This window comes from Prionailurus bengalensis, chromosome B1, assembly GCF_016509475.1.
Source record: "Prionailurus bengalensis isolate Pbe53 chromosome B1, Fcat_Pben_1.1_paternal_pri, whole genome shotgun sequence".
Taxonomy (NCBI): Eukaryota; Metazoa; Chordata; class Mammalia; order Carnivora; family Felidae; genus Prionailurus; species Prionailurus bengalensis.
The window spans coordinates 123,072,634-123,094,645 of record NC_057344.1 but is presented as its reverse complement, the minus strand read 5'-3'; the positions used below and the strand labels follow the sequence as shown (position 1 = coordinate 123,094,645).

Below are 22,012 nucleotides of genomic sequence, written 5' to 3'. Positions count from 1 at the left end.
CTGAATGAAGGACTCAGAGGACACTGTAGAGGAGCAGGCATTTGAGGTAGACTTTAATCTTGGAGAATAGAGAAATATCCTCATGAAGACATTTCTATTGTCCTTTATTCAGTATAACTAGTATGTGTATGGTTTCCAGAGAATAAAAGTTTGATTTATATATATTTATTTATTTGAATGAGAGAGAGAGAGAGAGAGAGAGAGAGAGAGAGAGAGAAAGAGAAAGAGAGAGGGAATATTTTAAGCAGGCTCCATGCACAGTGCAGAGCCTGATACAGGGCTTAATCTCACTACCATGAGATCATGACCTGAGCCAAAACCAAGAGTCAGATGCTTAACCAACTGAGCCATCTAGGCACCCCAATTTTTTTTTAAATGCACATTTGGTGACCTTATAAAATCCATCATATAGCCAGCTATTTAATTAATTATAGTCTGTCCAGGTAGATAAGTTAACATAAAGGACATCTTTCTCTAGAATTGCCAAGGGAAGAATTTGATGACTAGTTCATGGCTGTGTTGGCAAGCTGCGATTATTTAGCCACTGAGAAATCACTGGGGGCTAAGAAACATTCACCTACCAGATGCAAGGGACATCCTATGATTTCAAGTTGCATCTAGTTTGGAAAGGTGTGAAAGAAAGATGAAAGTCCAAGTCTTGTGTCTGACATTCAAGGCCCTTTATAATCTGACTCTAACCTTCTCATCCTTCTTACCTCTCCATTTTTTCCAGTATAGGACCTATGCTCTTTGGAAGCTAGTGTCTACATTGTCTTCCAAACAGAAATGCATTCCTCATTCAGCCCTTACTCATCATGTTCTTTCTTTTCCTGTACCCTTGGGTCATTCAAATACTAAAATGCTGAGACCTAGGTTAAAGTGCCCCACTCTGGAGATGATGTCAGCTCCATCTCACAGTCATCCCTTTCAACATGGCACTTGGAACCCATTGTCTTCTTTTGCTCTTGATATTTAGTATGGAGATCCATCTTTGAAATCCTACTGGCAATTTCTAGTTAGGAACCTTCTTAAATTTCATTTATGTTCTCAGCTGTATTTAGTAGCATGTATGCAGTAGGTGTTTAATAAACAGTTGATGAATTTTTGTGCTCATTTACCTTAGGGCAGGCCTATGCTCACCTTGAGGAATCTGTAATGAATACGATCCAGTGCTTCCTATTTAAGGGCTTGCAGATAGCTGTGGGGTCAGCATTCATTAGGTCAACAAGACAGAGAGACCTTCATATGATGTTGGAAGTGGTCAGTGGCAGCAAAGTTCCAAAGTAGTATTCAGAGGGCAAAGACTGTACCCTGTTTTTTCATTTGTGCATTTTCAACACCTAACTCAATGCTTGGCAAATAGTGCTCAGATATTTGTTCACTGAAATGGAGGAGCGACTTCTACTTAGAGAGTCAAAGAAGCCTTGAAAGAAAGGTATTTTATTAAGACTAACCTAGAAAGATGAGTTGGAATTGAGAGGTATAGTTGGAATCAACAACACAAAGAACCTTGAATAAAATCTTTTCTCTTAATATCTCTTTTACACATTCTCCTGTTTACTCATCTCCCCTACCTGGAGGCCTGGGGTTTGAGGGAATTATAGTCATTACCACCTCGTTTTCAAGTCCCAACTGATTTTGGCTCCATGAATGACCAAAAACACATGGAGACAAACTCCACAGAGCCAGGCTATCTTATTTTCATACTATCTGGCAAGTTTTCTGCTCTCACCCTTTGCCCTACCTTCTAGAAGTTTAGATGGGTGGGTTAAAAGAATAGGGGACATGTTACTGGATATATCAGTGCTCCAAAATCAAGATGGCCATAAAACATCTGGAACAAAGTCTGGAAAATTCAAAGGTAATTTTATCAGTTTCTAAAGGGTTACAGGCTATCACTCCCCTTTGTCTCTTTCTCCTTCTGTCTCTGTCCCTCTTTCTCTCTGTAACTGAGCCCAACTTTGTATAATGTTGTAATCCAAGCACTGTCTTCTAAGTTTGGATTCTCCAGAAAGAGGATATGATTGTTCCAGATGAGGTAACAGCCCACCCTGGGGTAGGCAGGATAAATGGCCTCCAGAAATGTCCATTTCTAAGCCCTGGGACCCATGAATATCATTGACCCTTGAACAACTCAGAGGTTAGGGTTGTTCACGATTATCTCCTTCCACCGCACAGTCGAAAATTGCGTATAACTTTTGATTCCCCAAACTTAATTAATAGCCTACTGTTGAGCAGAAGCCTTACCAATAACATAGACAGTTGATTAACACATATTTTGTATTTTATAGGTATTATATCCTGTATTGTTACAATAAAGTAAGGTAGAGAAAAGAAAGTATTAAGAAAATCGTAAGTGGGGGCACCTGGGTGGCTCAATCATTTAAGCAGCTGACTTTTGGTTTCAGCTCAGGTCATGATCTTGTGGTTTCATGGGTTTGAGCCCCACATCGGGTTCTGCATTGACAGCATGGGGCCTGCTTAGGATTCTCTCTGTCTCCCTCTCCCTGTGCCCCTCCCCGACTTGCACTGTCTCTCTCTCAAAAGAAAGAAATAAACAAAAAGCAATCTTTAAAATACAAAATAAAATTAAAACAATAAAGAAAATCATAAGGGGAAAGAACTAAAAAGAAAAAAAAACAAAAGAAAATCTTAAGGAAGAGAAAATAAATTTATAGTACTGAACTGAGTTATTGAAAAAAATCTGCCTGTGCAGTCCAAACCTGTGTTGTTTAAGGGTCAACTGCATGTTGCTTTACATGGAAAAAGGAATTTTGTAGGTATGATTAAATTAAAAGTCTTTCAAAATTATTGTTATTTCATTTTTTATTATTGAAGTATAGTTGACATACAATGCTTTATTAGTTTCAGGTATACAACATGGTGATTTGACAATGCCATACATTATATGATGCTCACCATGATATGTTGTCTGTTACCAAACAACATTATTATAATAGTAATGACTGTATTCCCTATGCTATACTTTTAATCCCTGTGACTTATTAATTTTATATCTGGAAGTTTGTACCTCTTAATCACCTTCACCTATTTTGCTCATCCTCCCACCCCCCTTGCTCTGGCAACCACCAGGTCTCTGTATTTATGAATCTGTTTCTGTTTTCTTTTGTTGTTGGCTTGTTTGTTCATTTGTTTTGTTTTTAGATCCCACATATAAATGAAATCATATTGTCTTTCTGTGTCTCACTTATTAGCATAATACCCTGTAAGTCCATCCATGTTGTCATGAATGGCAATATTTCATTCTTTTTTATGACTCAGTAATGGCTGAGTATATATACACATATATACATATACATATATACACAGCACATACATATACCACATCTTTTTTTTATCCATTCATCTATCGATGGACACTTAGGCAGCTTCTGTACCTTCACTATTGTGAACAATGCTACAAAAAACACAGAGGTGCATATATATTTTTGTATTATTATTTACATTTTAGTTAATATACAGTGCAATATTAGTTTCAGAAGTAGAATTCAGTGATTCATCACTTACATACAACACCTGATGCTCATCACAACAAGTGCCCTCCTTAATACCCATCACCCATCTAGTCCATCACTCACCCACCTCCCTCCATCAACCCTTAGTTTGTTCTCTGTCAAGAGTCTCTTATGGTTTGTTTCCCTTTCTTATCTTCCACCCCCACTTCCCATTTGTTCATCTGTTTTTTTTCTTAAATTCCATGTATGAGTGAAATTATATGATATTTGTGTTTCTTTTATTGACTTATTTTGCTTAGCCTAAACCATTCTAGCTCCATCCACATTGTTGCAAATGGCATGATTTCATTTTTTTGATGGCTTTAATTTTTCAGTGATGGATTTTATTTTTTAATATTCCATTGTATATATGTACCACATCTTCTTTATCCATTCATCAGTCATTGGACATTTGGCTCTCTCCATAGCTTGGCTGTTGTTGATAGTGCTGCTACAGAGACTTGGGTGCATATACCCCTTCAAATCTGTATTTTTGTATCCTTTGGTAAATACCTAATAATGCAATTGCTAGATCATAGGGACATTCTATTTTTAGTTTTTTGAGGAACCTCCATACTGTTCTCCAGAGTGGCTGCCCCAGTTTGCATTCCTACCAGCTGTGCAAGAGGGTTCCCCTTTCTCCACATGCTTGCCAACACCTGTTGTTTCTTGTGTTGTTAATTTTAGCCATTCTGACACGTTTGAGGTTATATCTCATTGTGGTTTTGATTTGTATTCCCCTGATGATGAGTGATGTTGAGCATCTTTTCATGTGTCTGTTGGCCATCTGGATGTCTTCTTTGGAAAAGTGTCTATTCATGTCTTCTGCCCATTTCTTGACTGGGTTGTTTGTTTTTTGGGTATTGAGTTTCAAATAACCACCAGCATTCTTCACAGAGCTAGAATCCAACAATCCTAACATTTGTATGGAACAACGAAAAACCCCAAAAGCCAAAGCAATCCTGAAAAAGAAAAACAAAACTGGAGGCACCATGATTCCAGATTTCAAGCTATATTACAAAGCTGTAGTCATCAAGACAGTATGATACTGGCACAAATCAGACACATAGACCAATGGAATGGAAGAGAAAACCCAGAAATGTACCCACAACTATAGGATCAACTAATCTTTGACAAAGTAGGAAAGGATATCCAAGGGGAAAAAAGATAGTCTCCAACAAATGGTGTTGGGAATACTGACAACATGCAGAAGAATGAAACTGGACCACACTCTAACACTATACACAAAAATAAATTCAAAATGGATAAAAGACCTAAAGAGAGACAGGAAACCATCAAAATCCTAGAGGAAAACACGGGCAGCAACCTCTGTGACCTCAGTTGGAGCAACTTACTAGACACATTGCCAAAGGCAAGGGAAACAAAAACAGACATGAACTAATGGGACCTCATTAAGATAAAAAGCTTCTGCACAGTGAAGGAAACAATCAACAAAGCTAAAAGGCAGCCTAAGGAATAGGAAAAGATATTTGCAAATGACAAATCTGATAAAGGGTTAGTATCCAAAATTCTGTAAAGAACTTATCAAACACATATCTTTTTAAATTAGTATTTTTGTTTTCCTTAAAGATCTTGAAATGAGACGATTATTCTGGATTATACAGGAGGACCTAATCTAAGTACATGGGTTCTTAAAATAGAACTCTTTTAGGCTGTGGTCAGGGAGCGTGACATGACTACCCACAGTTCTCAGATGGCCATGTTACAATAGGGGGTATATTAGTTTTCCATTGCTTTTGTAACAAATTACCACAAACTCCTTGGAAGGTTACCAGGAAGGCAAAGACTGGCATCTCTAATACAGTTATTCAGCTAATTATGAGCATTGCTAAGATTTGACTCCAAAGCCTCAGAGGGAAAAACTAGCATCTTTGCAAGAGACCCTGGCTCTCTCTTTTTTCCCTAGTGGGCTCATCATTTACAAGCACCTAAGAAAGAAAAATGTAATTGGCAGAAATCATTCTCAATTCAAATTCTTAATTTTGGGGGGTTAACTTGCTTCGCAAAGTAAGGAGATTAATATTATTTAAAAATATTTAGAAAGAAAAAATGTAAAACTTCATATATGTTACATAAATAGTCTGAAAACTTTAAAGCATGAGGGATGAGTTACAAAATGAAGAGTGGAGCAGGGATTCAGTAGCAGCATAAAGAATCCTCGGTCAAGATTTTAAATTCCTAGAGCAATTTTGAAAAATACTCACATTAAAAATCATTAATTGTTATACAGTTAGCATTTCATTTTGTTTTAATACTGAAGCCAAAAATGTTGAGGGAATTTAAATACTTGCCAGTTTTTCTGTGGCTGTGGCGCTGGGAACTTTGCCTTGAAGAACATCTGAGTGATATGCACCATCCTGTTTGCACGTCTCCAGAGGGTCTTGGGAAATAATCTAAAAGAAGCCAAAATCCCAAACCACAAATATGTACATTCCATTTCTCTGTGAGAACCAAATGACCAACAATCTGAATGTCTCACAGATATTTTGGTGACGTATTTTATATCATTTTTATGACATGTTTGATAGATGCATAATAAAATTACTGAGATGATGTGGAAACATCACATATTCAGAATCCTTTGAAATAATACAAAGTAACACAAATGCCGTGGTTGTGACAATATAAAAATATTTAAAAACTAACAATAGTTGCTCAAGAGTGCCTGGATGGCTCAGTTGGTTAAGCGTCTGACTTCAGCTCAGGTCACGATCTCATCGTTCCTGAGTTCGAGCCCCGCATGAGGCTCTGTGCTGACAGCTCAAAGCCTGGAGGCTGCTTCGGATTCTGTGTCTCCCTCTCTCTCTGCCCTTCCCTGGCTCCCAGTCTGTCTCTCTAAAAAATAAATAAACTTTAAGGAATGAAAAAAAAAATAAAAATAGTTGTTCGGTGGTGGAGAGTTTTCTCCTCAATTTAAAAATATTGTTATCCATGAAAAACAAGTTATCTAATATTCAGTATCTAATATTCAATGGAGTGCTTAGTTTGCTAAATACTTTGAATGAATTTCAGTTCGTAAAATTCATATGTGAAGTAGGTATCTTTGTGATGCACATTTTACAGATGATGATGCTGAGTCTTGAGGAGTTTACATAAAATTTTCAAGGTAAAACAGCTAGTGGTAGAGCCAGTGTTCCAGGAAGCCCAGATCCAGAGTTAAATAACCTGCCTGATAACAACAACAACAACAACAACAACAACAACAACAACAACAACAGTGATACCTAGTATCTTTGTCATTCTGTGTTCTAGGTACCATTTTAAATGCTTTACATATATCAACTCATTTACCTAACAATAATTGTGTGGCAGATTCACTGTCATCCCCTTTTAATTTTTATTTAATTTTTCTTTTCTTTTCTTTTTTTTTCAATATATGAAGTTTATTGTCAAATTGGTTTCCATACAACACCCAGTGCTCATCCCAAAAGGTGCCCTCCTCAATACCCATCACCCACCCTCCCCTCCCTACCACCCCCCATCAACCCTCAGTTTGTTCTCAGTTTTTAAGAGTCTCTTATGCTTTGGCTCTCTCCCACTCTAACATCTTTTTTTTTTTCCTTCCCCTCCCCCATGGGTTTCTGTTAAGTTTCTCAGGATCCACATAAGAGTGAAACCATATGGTATCTGTCTTTCTCTGTATGGCTTATTTCACTTAGCATCACATTCTCCAGTTCCATCCATGTTGCTACAAAGGGCCATATTTCATTCTTTCTCATTGCCACGTAGTACTCCATTATGTATATAAACCACAATTTCTTTATCCATTCATCAGTTGATGGACATTTAGGCTCTTTCCATAATTTGGCTATTGTTGAGAGTGCTGCTATAAACATTGGGGTACAAGTGCCCCTATGCATCAGTACTCCTGTATCCCTTGGGTAAATTCCTAGCAGTGCTATTGCTGGGTCATAGGGTAGGTCTATTTTTAATTTTCTGAGGAACCTCCAAACTGTTTTCCAGAGTGGCTGCACCAATTTGCATTCCCACCAACAGTGCAAGAGGGTTCCCGTTTCTCCACATCCTTGCGAGCATCTATAGTCTCCTGATTTGTTCATTTTGGCCACTCTGACTGGCATGAAGTGATATCTGAGTGTGGTTTTGATTTGTATTTCCCTGATGAGGAGCGATGTTGAGCATTTTTCATGTGCCTGTTGGCCATCCGGATGTCTTCTTTAGAGAAGTGTCTATTCATGTTGTCTGCCCATTTCTTCACTGGGTTATTTGTTTTTTGGGTGTGGAGTTTGGTGAGCTCTGTATAGATTTTGGATACTAGCCCTTAGACAAACTAGACTTTAAATTAAAGGCTGTAACAAGAGATGAAGAAGGGCATTACATAATAATCAGATGGTCTATCCATCAGGAAGAGCCAACAATTATAAATGTCTATGTGCCGAATACAGGAGCCCCAAATATATAAAACAATTACTCATACACATAAGCAACCTTATTGATAAGAATGTGGTAATTTCAAGGGAGTTTAACACTCCACTTACAGAAATGGATGGATCATCTAGACACACGGTCAATAAAGAAACAAGGGCCCCGAATGATACATTGGATCAGATGGACTTGACAGATATATTTAGAACTCTGAATCCCAAAGCAACAGAATATACTTTCTTCTCGAGTGCACATGGTACATTCTCCAAGATAGATCACATACTGGGTCACAAAACAGCCCTTCATAAGTATACAAGAATTGAAATCATACCATGCATACTTTCAGACCACAATGCTATGAAGCTTGAAATCAACCACAGGAAAAGTCTGGAAAATCTCCAAAAGCATGGAGGTTAAAGAACACCCTACTAAAGAATGAATGGGTCAACCAGGCATTAGAGACGAAATTAAAAAATATATGGAAACAAACGAAAATGAAAATATAACAGTCCAAACGCTTTGGGATGCAGTGAAGGCAGTCCTGAGAGGAAAATACATTGCAATCCAGGCCTATCTCAAGAAACAAGAAAAATCCCAAATACAAAATCTAACAGCACACCTAAAGAAGACACCCTAAACCCAGCAGAAGAAGAGAAATAATAAAGATCAGAGAAGAAATAAACAATATAGAATCTAAAAACACTGTAGAGCAGATCAACGAAACCAAGAGTTGGTTTTTTGAAAAAATAAACAAAATTGACAAACCTCTAGCCAGGCTTCTCAAAAAGAAAAGGGAGATGACCCAAATAGATAAAATCATGAATGAAAATGGAATTATTACAACCAATCCCTCAGAGATACAAACAATTATCAGGGAATACTATGAAAAATTATATGCCAACAAATTGGACAACCTGGAAGAAATGGACAAATTCCTAAACACCCACATGCTTCCAAAACTCAATCAGCAGGAAAAAGAAGCTTGAACAGACCCATAACCAGCGAAGAAATTGAATCGGTTATCAAAAATCTCCCAACAAATAAGAGTCCGGGACCAGATGGCTTCCCAGGGGAGTTCTACCAGACCTTTAAAGCAGAGATAATACCTATCCTTCTCAAGCTATTCCAAAAAATAGAAAGGGAAGGAAAACTTCCAGACTCATTCTATGAAGCCAGCATTACTTTGATTCCTAAACCAGACAGAGACCCAGTAAAAAAAGAGAACTACAGGCCAAGATCCCTGATGAATATGGATGCAAAAATTCTCAATAAGATACTAGCAAATCGAATTCAACAGCATATAAAAAGAATTATTCACCATGATCAAGTGGGATTCATTCCTGGGATGCAGGGCTGGTTCAACATTCGCAAATCAATCAACGTGATACATCACATTAATAAAAGAAAAGATAAGAACCATATGATCCTGTCAATCGATGCAGAAAAGACCTTTGACAAAATTCAGCACCCTTTCTTAATAAAAACCCTTGAGAAAGTCAGGATAGAAGGAACATACTTAAACATCATAAAAGCCATTTATGAAAAGCCCACAGCTAACATCATCCTCAATGGGGAAAAACTGAGAGCTTTTTCCCTGAGATCAGGAACACGACAGGGATGCCCACTCTCACCGCTGTTGTTTAACATAGTGTTGGAAGTTCTAGCATCAGCAATCAGACAACAAAAGGAAATCAAAGGCATCCAAATTGGCAAAGATGAAGTCAAGCTTTCGCTTTTTGCAGATGACATGATATTATACATGGAAAATCCGATAGACTCCACCAAAAGTCTGCTAGAATTGATACATGAATTTAGCAAAGTTGCAGGATACAAAATCAATGTACAGAAATCAGTTGCATTCTTATACACTAAAAACGAAGCAACAGAAAGATAAAGAAAGAAAATAAAGAAAGACAAATAAAGAAACTGGTGTTTGCGAGGAGCAAGCAAGTTCCCTGGCAGGAACCCGTTCCCTTTGGGATTTTGGCTGGGGGATGGGCGAGGGAGATGGCACTGGTGAGTGCCTTTGTTCCCCGCCAAGCTGTGCTCTGTCATCCGGGGCTCAACAACTCTCCCTCCCGTTGTCCTCCAGCCCTCCCTCCAGCAGAGCTGTTAGCTTATAACCTTTCAGATGTCAAGTTCCGCTTGCTGTCAGAACACACTCCATCCGGCCCCTCCACTTTTGCAAGCCAGACTCGGGGGCTCTGCTTTGCCAGCAGGTTGCCCCTCCGCCCGGGCTCCATCCACCAGTCTGTGTAGCGCGCACCGCCTCTCTGTCCTTCCTACCCTCTTCCGTGGGACTCTTGTCTGCGCTTGGCTCCGGAGACTCCGTTCTGCTAGTCTTCTGGAGGTTTTCTGGGTTATTTAGGCAGGTGTAGGTGGAATCTAAGTGATCAGCAGGATGCGCGGTGAGCCCAGCGTCCTCCTATGCCGCCATCTTCCCAGGATCTCCTTTTCATTTTATTTTTGAGACAGAGACAGAGTGTAGGTGGGGTATGGGCAGAGAGAGAGGGAGACACAGAATCTGAAGTAGGCTCCAGTCTCCAAGCTATCAGCACAGAGCCTGACATGGGGCTTGAAGCCACCAACCATAAGATCTTGACCTGAGCCAAAGTGATGCTTAACCGACTGAGCCACTCAGGCACTCCTGTTATCCCCATTTTAGAGCTGCATGTTTTCCATCAATGTCTTTGTCATCATGAAAACCAGTATTTGAGTTTTGTAGCACAGTTTTCCAGAGAATGTTAACTACACTTCCATCTAAGTTCCTTGAGACACAGTATATTTTCAAGCAAGGGCTGATACAGTATTTATGATACAATAAACCACGAACTTTATTGCCAGACACCTTTTCTGTTGGCATCTTTGGCATATTGTAGCATGAGCTGGCAGTACTTTGCTTCTGGTCATACTTGCCACTCTGGAACTTCCCCACCCTTGTGCTGGGGAATTCCTATTTACTCTCTCCAGGGTGAGGGTATCAGCTTCCTAGATCCCATGTCTTTCTCTAGAATTAATTGGTCACTTTGGGAGAACTTTATCAGGTAGCTTCATGAAAACAGGTGTATTGAGAGAGAAATTTCTTGAGCTCTTTTATGTTTTTTTTAAAGTTTATTTATTTTAAGAGAGAGAGAGGGAGAGAGGAAGAAGAAGAAGAAGAAGAAGAAGAAGAAGAAGAAGAAGAAGAAGAAGAAAGAGGAAGAAGAAGAAAGAAAGAAGAAAAGAAGGAGAAGGAGAAGGAGAAGAAGTGGGGGGAGGGGCAGAGAGAAGGAGAGACAGAATCCCAAGGAGGCTCCATGCCATTAGCACAGAGCCAGATGCAGGGCTCAAACTTATGAACCATGAGAGCATGACCTGAGCCACAATCAGGAGTTGGATGCTTAACTGACTGTGTCACCCAGGTGCCCCAACCTCTTTTATGTTTCTGTTGCATTTTTATTCCTGCTATGAAAACGTTTGTCTGGTGATTTTTTCCTCCACTGCAACCTGTTCTTATTTCATGCATACAGTATCTTGTTGTCCCCTCCAGGATATTAATAACAGCTTTTTGGAAGATTTTTAAACTCTTTCTTTTCATGAATTATTTCTTCTAAGCTTTTTTATCTTTGTTTGCTTTGTTCTCTCTCATATTAGAAGGCTAGAATCGCCCCAGATGTCTGATGGTTCTTGCTTATTTATTTCTGTTGAAGAATGGGACACTAACAAACTGTTGGGAAGCTCTGGACACACGGGTGGTAATTGTTGACCATGGGGTTTACTATAGAATTATTGTGTGGTTTTTATTTTAGGCAATCTGCAATGTCAGTATGTTTAAGTCTTTTCTCTTTGGGAAGGTAAGATTTTTCAGAGAAGGATTTTCCAATTTTTTGTGTAGAAGATACATGCCCAAATGCCACTATTTTGGGGTCCAAGAGGGCAATTGAAGATCCCAATATAAGTCTCGTGGGAAAAAAAGGCAGAATCCAGGACTATGTAGGCAACTCTAGGAAGTTTGTTTTCATTAATCTCTTACGACTATAAGTCAACCATCTATTAGTCTTTATAATCTCACATTTAATAGCTCTAAATAGTTTCTTTTAAGGTCTGTGAAAAATGTTTTTTATATCTAGCCTTATGTATCTGCTTTAAGATAATCTCAGGTTCCTAAATTATCCAGTAAGAAAACATGTCTACAACTCAATGTGTAAAGTGCAAAATGTACAAAGTTTTTTTTTAATATTTAATTTTTTTTTTAATTTGAGAGAGAGGGAGAGAGAAAGATGGAGGTGGGGGGAGAGAGGCAGAGGGAGAGAGAGAATCTTAAGCAGGCTTCATGCTCAGTATGGAGCCTGACACAGAGCTCGATCCCACGACCCTGGGATCATGCACGATGTGAGCCGAAGTCAAGAGTCAGATGTTCAACCAACTCAGTCACCTTTGTGCCCCTCAAATTGTACAAAATTTTGAATTCTTCTCAAGGATTTAGATGTCTCAGAATAATTTTTACTGGTTAGACAATTATGTGGCCGGAAGGTTTTTTCTCATATGAAAACAAAAATCACAGTCACTTCAAGTTATTTTACAATTGCATTTGAATGTTGGCAACTGAAATCTGTATTTCTTCAGTGTTTATTTATAAGTAATAAAGTCATAAATCTCATTGTAACAAGTAAAACCAAACAGTTACAGTTAAAAAGGTAACTTTAGTTTTCTACCTTCCTTCAATCATAGTTGTTTGATTCACCTGATTCAATCAGAGGTAAACAACCAGTTTTGCACATTTCTTCACCTTTCTCCATGTTCGTATAAGCCTATATACTAACAAATGGGAGTATTTTTACTTTGTTTTGTGTTTCACAAAAATTGGATCACACAGTACACATTACTCTGTACTTTGCTATTTATTTGTAACGATGCATCATATTCATCCTTCTTAAAAATAAAATTTTATAAGTATCTACCTAATTAAAAATAAGGGTTTATTATTCCTTTTTCTGTCAGTTGTACTGTTTAAAGTTTTTTTCCCCCTTCTACAATCAAGACTGCAGTAAATAACTTTGTCTTTATATCCTTACACCCAGATGCTTTTATTTCTGTGAGTTGATTCCCAGGTGTAGTATTCCTAGGAAGAAGGCCATGTATGTTTTAAAATTTTCCTAAATATTGTCAATTGCTTTTCAGAAACTTATAACAATTCACATTTTTATAAATTGTATGAACTAGTAGGTGAGCAGTAATAACTCATTTTCTTTTATGTTTTATTGACTACAATCAAGGTTTGGCATCATTTCATAGTTTGATGGCCATTTGTATTTTCTCTGTTAAGAGTTTCCAGTATTGCTCATTTTCCTATTGAGCTGTTTGTTGTCTTTTTAAAAAAACACTTAGATATTAGGGATAGTAATTCTTTGTCAATTACATGTTATAAATATTTTTCCTTATGAATTATTTTCTTTCTGACTTTATTTATTTATAGCAGGATTAAAAGTTTTCTCTGTTCTAAATTTGATTTTAAATACTTTCATGAAATTATTGAATTAACTTCCAACTTTATTTGAATATTTCTCACAAGAAGTCAGAGATTTAAAGAAATACATTTTTATATACCACACGCATTTTCTCCTCTGTCCTCTTTGCCGCCTGCTTTAGTTACCCTTATAGTCCTCTTTTCAATATCCATGCCATCTGCCTGTGTCTTCTCCTTTCTGGGGAAATTCTCCATTATAGACCTAGCCAATAACTTCTGCGTTTGGAATATAATAAATGTAATAAACATAAATATATAAATACATCATATTTATATCATATATAATATAAATATAATAAATATAATCACTTGAACTATTTAATCAATTTGCCCCATAGCAAAAGCTGATTTATCCAATATTCTTAAAAGTCTTAAAGAGAGGAGTGCTAATCAAATTGCTGTTAAGCACATTATTTAATAATTTATAAGAACTTGATATTTGGTTTCTAGTTCTAAATTCTTTTTTTTTTAAAGTTTATTTATTTATTTTGAGAGAGAGAGAGGGAGAGGGAGAGAGGGAGCAAGCGGGGAAGGGCCAGAGGGAGAGGGAAAGAGAGAGCAAGTGGGGGAGGGCCAGAGAGAGAGGGAGCGAGGGAATCCCAAACAGACTCCATGTTTTCAGCATGGGGTTTGAACTCACAAACTGCAAGATCATGACCTGAGCCGAATCAAGAGTCAGATGCTCAACCAACTGAGCCACCTGGGCATCCCTAGTCACTTCCTCGATTAGGTGATTTTATATGACAAATGGTGATGGTATAGTTACGGCCATTATTATGTTACATCACATAAGACTGGAGGGGGATTGGAAGTCAGGAGATTGTAAGCATGAAAGAACATATGGAAGGAGCCAGGCTGACATTGTTCCTGGCCTACTCCTAACAAAAGAATGGAAGCCTTAGTCCTCTAACCACAGGGAACTGAATTTGGTCAACAACCGTGTGAACTTTAGAAGAGGATTCCAAGTTCCAGAAAGGAATTCAGCCTGGCTGACACCTTGGTTTCAACTTTGAGAGACCTTGAGCAAAGAGACCACTTTTGACATGCCCACATTTTTGCCTTAAAGAAGCCATGAAATAACACATGGATGTTCTTTCAAGCCACTAATTTTGTGGCAATTTGTTACATAGCAGTGGAAAACCAATACATCTATGGAGAAATGTTTCATGTAATTATGAATCACCTACAATTATGGGTATTTTTCAAGTACATTTCCTCAAATTTAGAGGAAACTTTTATGGGTAATCAAGGGAGATGTTTAGAAAGGGATCACTTTCAGTTAATAAGAACAGAATTTAGGGAGGAGCCGGAATTTTTGGAATCTTTTTAGTGACGTAAAGGAGACAGGTGAGTAGAGATGGGGAAATCACTTGGGGTAAGATTTTGACTTGCAGAGGGGGCAAGCATTGAAGAAACTTACAATAGGACACTTCTTGCTAAGAAATTTTTGAAAATGGAAATTTTAGCTTAAAATAGAAAAGATTATGATACAAGAATAGAAAGAAAGTCTAACAATTTAGAAAATCCTATATACTGGCTAAATGTTAAAATTGTTTATTTCTACTTCTGACACTTATATAAAGATGTTTGAAAAGTATTTAACCAACAATTTTTATAGTTCTGAAAATATAACCGAGAGATCCTAAGCACTCCGCCAGCGATTTGGGACAGTGGTTCCTTCTCCCCAAAGATTACTAGTAGCTTGCCCTGCCACAGCTGCCCTTGCCAGCTCTCCCAGTATATCTAGAAGATTGGGCAAGGGAAAGGGGTGTTTGTCAGTTATGAGATTTTGTCTCAGGGGAAGCATTATAGCTCTTCCCTCCTTTTCTATTTCTTTCCCAGATTGTAGGGGGAGTTCTAAGACATTTGCTCTCCCAGAGAGTTGCAGAAATTTCTACTTCTGAAGCAATACGCATTATGTATTTGTAACAGCTAGGTCCCAAGTTATCAAATCTTCAGATTTCAGAAGTCTATTATATAAATCTCCTTCCTCCCCAAATGCAGAGAAATAATTGAATATATTGTGACTTCTTTCAGACTCTTAATGATTTACTTCTCATTTAATGATTAATTTTGGCACTGGTTAGAACACTTTCATGAGTAATTTTTTCTTGTTTCCCAATTCCCAATTGCCCAGACAGTGGACTAGTTCATTCCAAAAATGAAATGAAATGAAATGACATGAAAAATTTTCAAAGTCGTCACTTCTTCTTTATGTAATACTAATTTTCCATATATGAATTATCATTTAATTAGAATGTTTTACTTTTTCTTCACTTCCAAACTACAAAGAAATATAATTCCTTTTGGGAACTGTTTTAGGGGAAATAACAATTTTTGGTTATTTCACAAGAATTATCGTATCTTTAAAGATCTGTGGAGAACCGCAAAATTGAATGGAAATGTAGGCCCAGACAGGCAACAAGACTCATTCATGAGCTTACACTTTAGCCTCAGTGTAATGGGCATGATGAAATTTCATTACTACATATTAGTGTAATTTATTGCTGATGGCACATGTCTAAATTGCAAAATATTAAGTTGCAAAACAACACTCACTGCTCCCCTACCATTTGTATTGCAGCGTGTTTAGTACTGGGGAGATCAGATATACATTAAACACGGTCTTAGCATCATAAGACACAGCCCTTGCAGTGAGGGATTTAAGTAAATATTCAAAATAATTTAACATAATATTAAATGTAATAAACCTATTAAAGGTCAACATAACCTTTAAGTTAAACAGAATATTAAAGGTTATTTATAAGGCAACACATGAACACTTGATATATAAGCTATAGAACTATCTGTTCAGGAGCCAGGACTAAAAATTCTCTTGCTTCCATGTCTTGTGATATCTATGTTTCCATTATTGGGGCACCTTTGTCACAGTAAAGGAGTTTTTTGAACTCCTTTGTGAAATATTTCACAGAAATATTTTAGTAGCTCATTTTGTTTATTCACTTTTTCATTTCTCTCATCAACATGATGACATTTTGTTTGGCAGGCTTACATGAGAAAGGAGAAGTACAAGGTAGTGAGGCTCAAGTTCGAATTTCAGTGTAGGGATTGAGAAGTCTAAAGCAGTCCTAAGAAGTATATTAGTTTGAAATAGATTCAAGGACAAGTAATTGAAAACCTGACTCGGGATGCATTAAACACCTACAGGTTATTTTCTTCCCAGGTGATGAGAATTTGGAGGTAGCATTTTCCTACCTGTGTTCAGCAGCATGATAACGTCAAGGCCAGTGTTTCGGAAAGTACCTTAGACTTTCCCATGATTGTTATCATTGGGTCCAAGATGGCTATCCCAGTACTAGGTTTTACAACTATGTTTAATCAGGCAAAGGGAGGGGGAAAGGAGGAAAAATGGGATAGTGCTAATTATACCTCCTTCCTTCATCCAGAAATGGGCAGCTTCATTTCAGAAGGCATCACCAAAATTTTGTTACATCTCTATTGGTAAGAAGTATGTCATGTGGCCACTCATAGATGAAAAAAAGACTAGGAAAGTGAGTATGTAGCTTTCCCAAGCCCTATGGTAGAGCCAGCAAGGCAATAGCTATTATATGCCATGGAACAAAGGACTACTGGGGGTGGGAATATGTGTTTTATATGAACTGTCTCATTTAGTTATCATAATGATGCTGTAAGGAGGTGCTTATATTATCCCCAGTTTGCATATGAGAAAACTGATGTTAGCTAATTTGTACTAGATGGTTGCTAGGATTCAAACTAGATAGTTGCAGGGATCTGCACTGCCTGTTGAGATTCAAACTCTCTTACTATTTTTTAAATGCAGAGTTCATGTTCTTACTTACATTATTATTACAGATTTTTAAAATCAGATGTTGCAGACTTTTATGTCAATGATTAAAAACATATTTTGAGCAATGGTAACATGAGTGGAATAAACATATCACCCTCTAAAGATAATAAAGTGAAAGTAGTAATAGTCCATTGAATCTGCAAATTTTGTTCCTTTTTAAAAATCTTCTTTAAAAATTTCATCTTATTTTTCATATAGTAATTTTTCATATTTGGGAGAGAGTCACCACAGACCTTCTGCAGTATGCTCAGGGCAGTGGCATGATTATGAGAACTGACCACTGGGGTCTGGGCTCCATAATCCTGAGAAAAAACACTGCCTGAATCTTTCCGTCTAGAAACTTGATGGATGGATGGCCAATAGTCTTGAAAGGCTTGTAATATTCATTGGATAACAAATTACATAGGGTCAGTCATCTATGAGGGTAGGAACAAGTTAGCTTTTTGGTTTTTAAAGTGAGGTAAACACATATTCTGGTTCCACTGTCTTCCAGGAGGTTGACTATTACTGTTTTCACTATTTATCTTTGAAACATGCTCATTTCCTGATAAAGTTAGTTTATTTTTTTTTCTGATAAAGTTAGTTTAAATGCTAACATTGTTGGAGAAAGAAGGCTATATATGGTTCTTCTGAATTTTCTGGTGGCCCTCATAGAAAAAGCATCAGTATTGACACAGTGTTTTTTAGAGCACGTTGTTTGTTTAAGCTGCGTGTCTTTAAATCCCAGACTCTTACTGTTTTTACGTATACATAAATCAGGGTTAAAAAGAGTCCTTCCTTGGAGGTTGGTTTATTTTATGTGAAACATCTCCCTCTTAATACATATTTGTAATATTCAGGATACTTAGTTGACAAATGAAAATTGTGCATCTTCACTTTAGCATCTTCATGAGGCCACATGTGGGACAGGTAGTCAGTGGGTTGCACTGTATTATTGTAACTGGATTCTCAAGGGAATGGGTAAGCTTCCCTCTGCCCCCTTATCTAAAATCTATAGCCAGACTCCCAACATCTTCCCTTCCACCTGGTCATCTATTCATCCACCATCCTGGACTCATGTTTGAAATGTATACTACCCTTAACAAGACTTACAGTGAAGGTGCTATTGTCTAGGGTAGCAGAAAGCATTCCCTAGCAACACCAAAAGAGTTTAAATTTTGTGCTTTTATCCTAGGATGTAAGTATTATTTTCTTTATGTATAAACTGCAACATATTGTTAAACATATGGAAGGTGGGGCGCCTGGGTGGCTCAGCCGGTTAAGTGTCCGACTTCAGCTCAGGTCATGATCTCACGGTCTGTGAGTTCGAGCCGCGTGTCGGGCTCTGTGCTGACAGCTCAGAGCCTGGAGCCTGCTTCAGATTCTGTGTCTCCCTCTCTCTCTGACCCTCCCCTATTCATGCTCTGTCTTTCTCTGTCTCAAAAATAAGTAAACACTAAAAAAATTTTTTTAAAAAACATATGGAAGGTGGACTTAAGTTGGTAACTACTAGTATAACCTATCCTCTTACTTGTTAATTTTTAATTTGGATATGTTAATGTCTCATGGTCCAAAGTTTCAGTTCATAGTCATTCACAATCAGTTAACCCATGAAGTTGCAAGGTGAATTTACTAAGATGGCTGCTATAAGTAATATCCAGTTTATACACCATATTTTGGAGGTTCCCTTCTAGAATGCTTGGGATTTGAAAAGCATTTCCCCATATGTATAAATTATGGGGAAGATCAGTCCCATATTAGAGATAGTCCTCATTATTCTTCTCAATTGCTCCCTAGAAGGAATTTCCTCTTGGCCCTGTTGCTACTGCTATTATCCTGCTAGTCTCCTTGTCCAACCTTTTAAAGTTGACCATACTTGCCTCTTTTCCTTTGTAGCTCAACTCTTGAGTTTCTTTTTTTATGCCATTTATTTCTCCTCTCCTTCTCTTTACTAGAACTTCCACTTCCAGAGGTAAAGGGGACCTCTTTCCTCAACTCTCTGGTCTTGATAATCCAGTGTCTCCTCATTGTCTTCTTGTCTCCACTGGCTGCTGCTTGTCTCTTCTCTTCACAGAACTTCCTTCTCTTTTTTCACCCCAAAGATGGGGACACATCCCAGCACAGGTTCTGTGCTCTCAGAAAGTGTTTCTTTTTTCATGCTTTTTACTATTACCTCTGCCTGGTATAACCAGGGATTGAGGGGAATGACCACCTTATCTCCCGTAACATCTCAGATCTCAAGTCTTACATCTGCTTACTGGACATCTTTTGAATACCTCTTGTCACCTTAAAAATCCATGTTTCTAAGATTTCTTTTAAAAAACTTTTTTTTTGATGTTCTGTTTGGTACAATGGATTATTCTTCACTTCTCCCTCCATCTCCAGACTTCTGGTAATCTTTGGATTTTCTGTCATAACAAACACCATCTTAATGCCCCTTTCTTTATGGCGTTTCTCACATCTATCTCTTGTGATCCCTCTCTCATCTATGTCACTTATGTCCCATTGAAATCCTCTCCAATTGGTCTCTTTGTTCAGCTCAATCTATTCTGTTTACTACTGTTATATTTATTTTCCAGATTGGCATATTCGCTAAAACTTCAGTGGCTTTTTTCTGGAGAAAAGGAGCCAAACCTGACATGGAGGGTGTCTTTACAGTTTATTTTATCTCTCCCTGTTCAGTCATATCTTCTAGTTCTCAATCAATTGAGCTATTCATGGTTCCACAGATAGTAGTGCAAACACTTCTGCCTATGGCCCTTAGCTGATACTTTCTCCCTGCCTGAAATGTTCCTTCAGTTTCTACTTCTGTTATTCTCCTAATGCCTTACACTCCCTCCCTGGACTGTATTATCTATGCCCAGCGATTCAGTTAACACCCCATACTTGGCAAAGTGCTCATTGTTATAGACAACAGAATCCTCTCAAGCTAGTTTACACAGAAGGGATTTCTTGAGAGAGGTATGTAGCTCATAGAACCTAGCAGACTCTAGGCTGAGCTTCCAAAAATAATGTCAGGACCTAGAAGGCTAAGGGAATTGTGCCTTTGTATTAATCAGGGAGCTGCTAGAACAGCTCCTGACTCCAGCTCCAGAACCTTTTTGTCCTTGCTGTGATCGGTACCAACGGAATGGATGCTACATATCCAGACTCTTTTGACAAAATGCAGTTCTCAAGCATGGTCTCTCATGAATGTATTTGACTGGAGGAACTTAATTACACTTCTGCATTAATCATTTTTTTGGAGGGAGGGGACCATGCGAGAATTCAGTGCTAGGAAAAGAGGATTTACACTGTGGAGACTTATCAAAATGGGACTCACCCCAAATCTATATATTTAGCTCAGAACTCAATTCTCAGCTCTAGCCTTTGTGTAGACAACTTTATTTGAATATCTTAGAAGCACTTCAAACTTGCCAAGTCCAATGCCAAACTTAACCATCTTCACCACAAATACCTGATGCTGTTCTTAGATCCCAAATTTGTGAAGGGGCCTACTGTCCACTTCCAGTTGTCAGGAAAGACACTGGAATCAGCCTCAATTCCATCTCCATCTACCATGCATCCTGTGCTCTTTCAGTCTTGCTGCCATGTCACCTATACTTCCTAAGAATATGCCATTTATCTGATGCACTTTTTCCCTTCACACTGCCCTAAAACAGGCTCTTATCTGTTTTAAATTATCTCTTGTCTCTACATAGTGAAAGCCTCATTACTGCCCTCACCTCTAGTGCCCCCTCCCCAGGGCTGCAAGAATGAGTTTCTAATGTGTTCTGACTAATCACCACTCTGCTCAGAAAATTTCAGTAAAGATCCCATGGCCCAGAGGATAAAATATAAAGATCTTTTGAGAAATTCAGGAATCACTATTACCTGGCCCCACACATTTCGCATTCTGAAGTCTGCAGGTAAGCAATACTAAGTGATTATAATTCCCTGAACACATTCTGCTTTTTCATGCTGAGCCCTGTCTCTGGGAGGATCCCCCAAATATTCCTCTTGTCAAACTCCTCTTAATTTTTTAAGTTAGGTGTATTTATTTGCCTCTGGGTAACAGTCAGTGTAATCAGACATCGACAGTTTCTCCTTTAGGTGTTAGTTTTGGATGTAATTGTTATTTTTTCACCCCTTCTTCATTCCCTTCTTTTTCTTCAGAACTATTGGAGAAATGGAGAATAGCTCAAGGCCTTCAAATTTCTCTTGTGCTCAAAAGTCAACCAGCATATTCTTCAGTGTCTTGTCTTGAGTGTCACTGAAGGAGGGGAAAGTAGCAAATGTAAAATAAATGGACATTGACAGTTCTGAATCCTTTCTGCTATTAATTAGAGTTTGAAGATTTTGGAAACATAAAACCAAATGCCTTTGTATTTCCTTCCATTAATGGTGGACTTGACTGTATTCAGCTTTTCTTTCACTTCTAACTTACTGAGGCTTGAATTCAGGTTCAAAAGAAATGGTCCTCAAGTTATTTCTCAATCTCTTTCTCCCACCCACTCTGAAACTTGGAATATTTATTAGGGGATAAATTATCCAAGGGGACGTTTATTATTATTATTATTTTAAAAAGCTTTTTATTTTAATTCCAGTAGACTTAAAATACAGTGCTACATTAGTTTCGGGTGTACAATATAGTGATTCAACAATTCTGTACCTTACTCAGTGCTCATCATGATAAGTATACTCTTTAATCCTCATCAACTATTTCACCCATCCCTCCAACTACCACCATTCTGGTAACCATCAGTTTGTTCTGTATAGCTAAGAGTCGTTTCTTGGTTT

At 37.9% G+C, this 22,012-nt stretch overlaps 1 long non-coding RNA gene across 1 annotated transcript; it reads right to left on the bottom strand.

The window, feature by feature from the left end:
• Positions 1-421: 421 nt before the first annotated feature.
• LOC122478271 lies at positions 422-21,949 on the bottom strand. Its single transcript, XR_006295928.1, has 3 exons — positions 21,933-21,949; positions 2,940-3,048; positions 422-435 (listed from the first exon to the last, which is right to left on the bottom strand). It is a non-coding gene; the product is annotated as an uncharacterized LOC122478271 (long non-coding RNA).
• Positions 21,950-22,012: the final 63 nt, after the last annotated feature.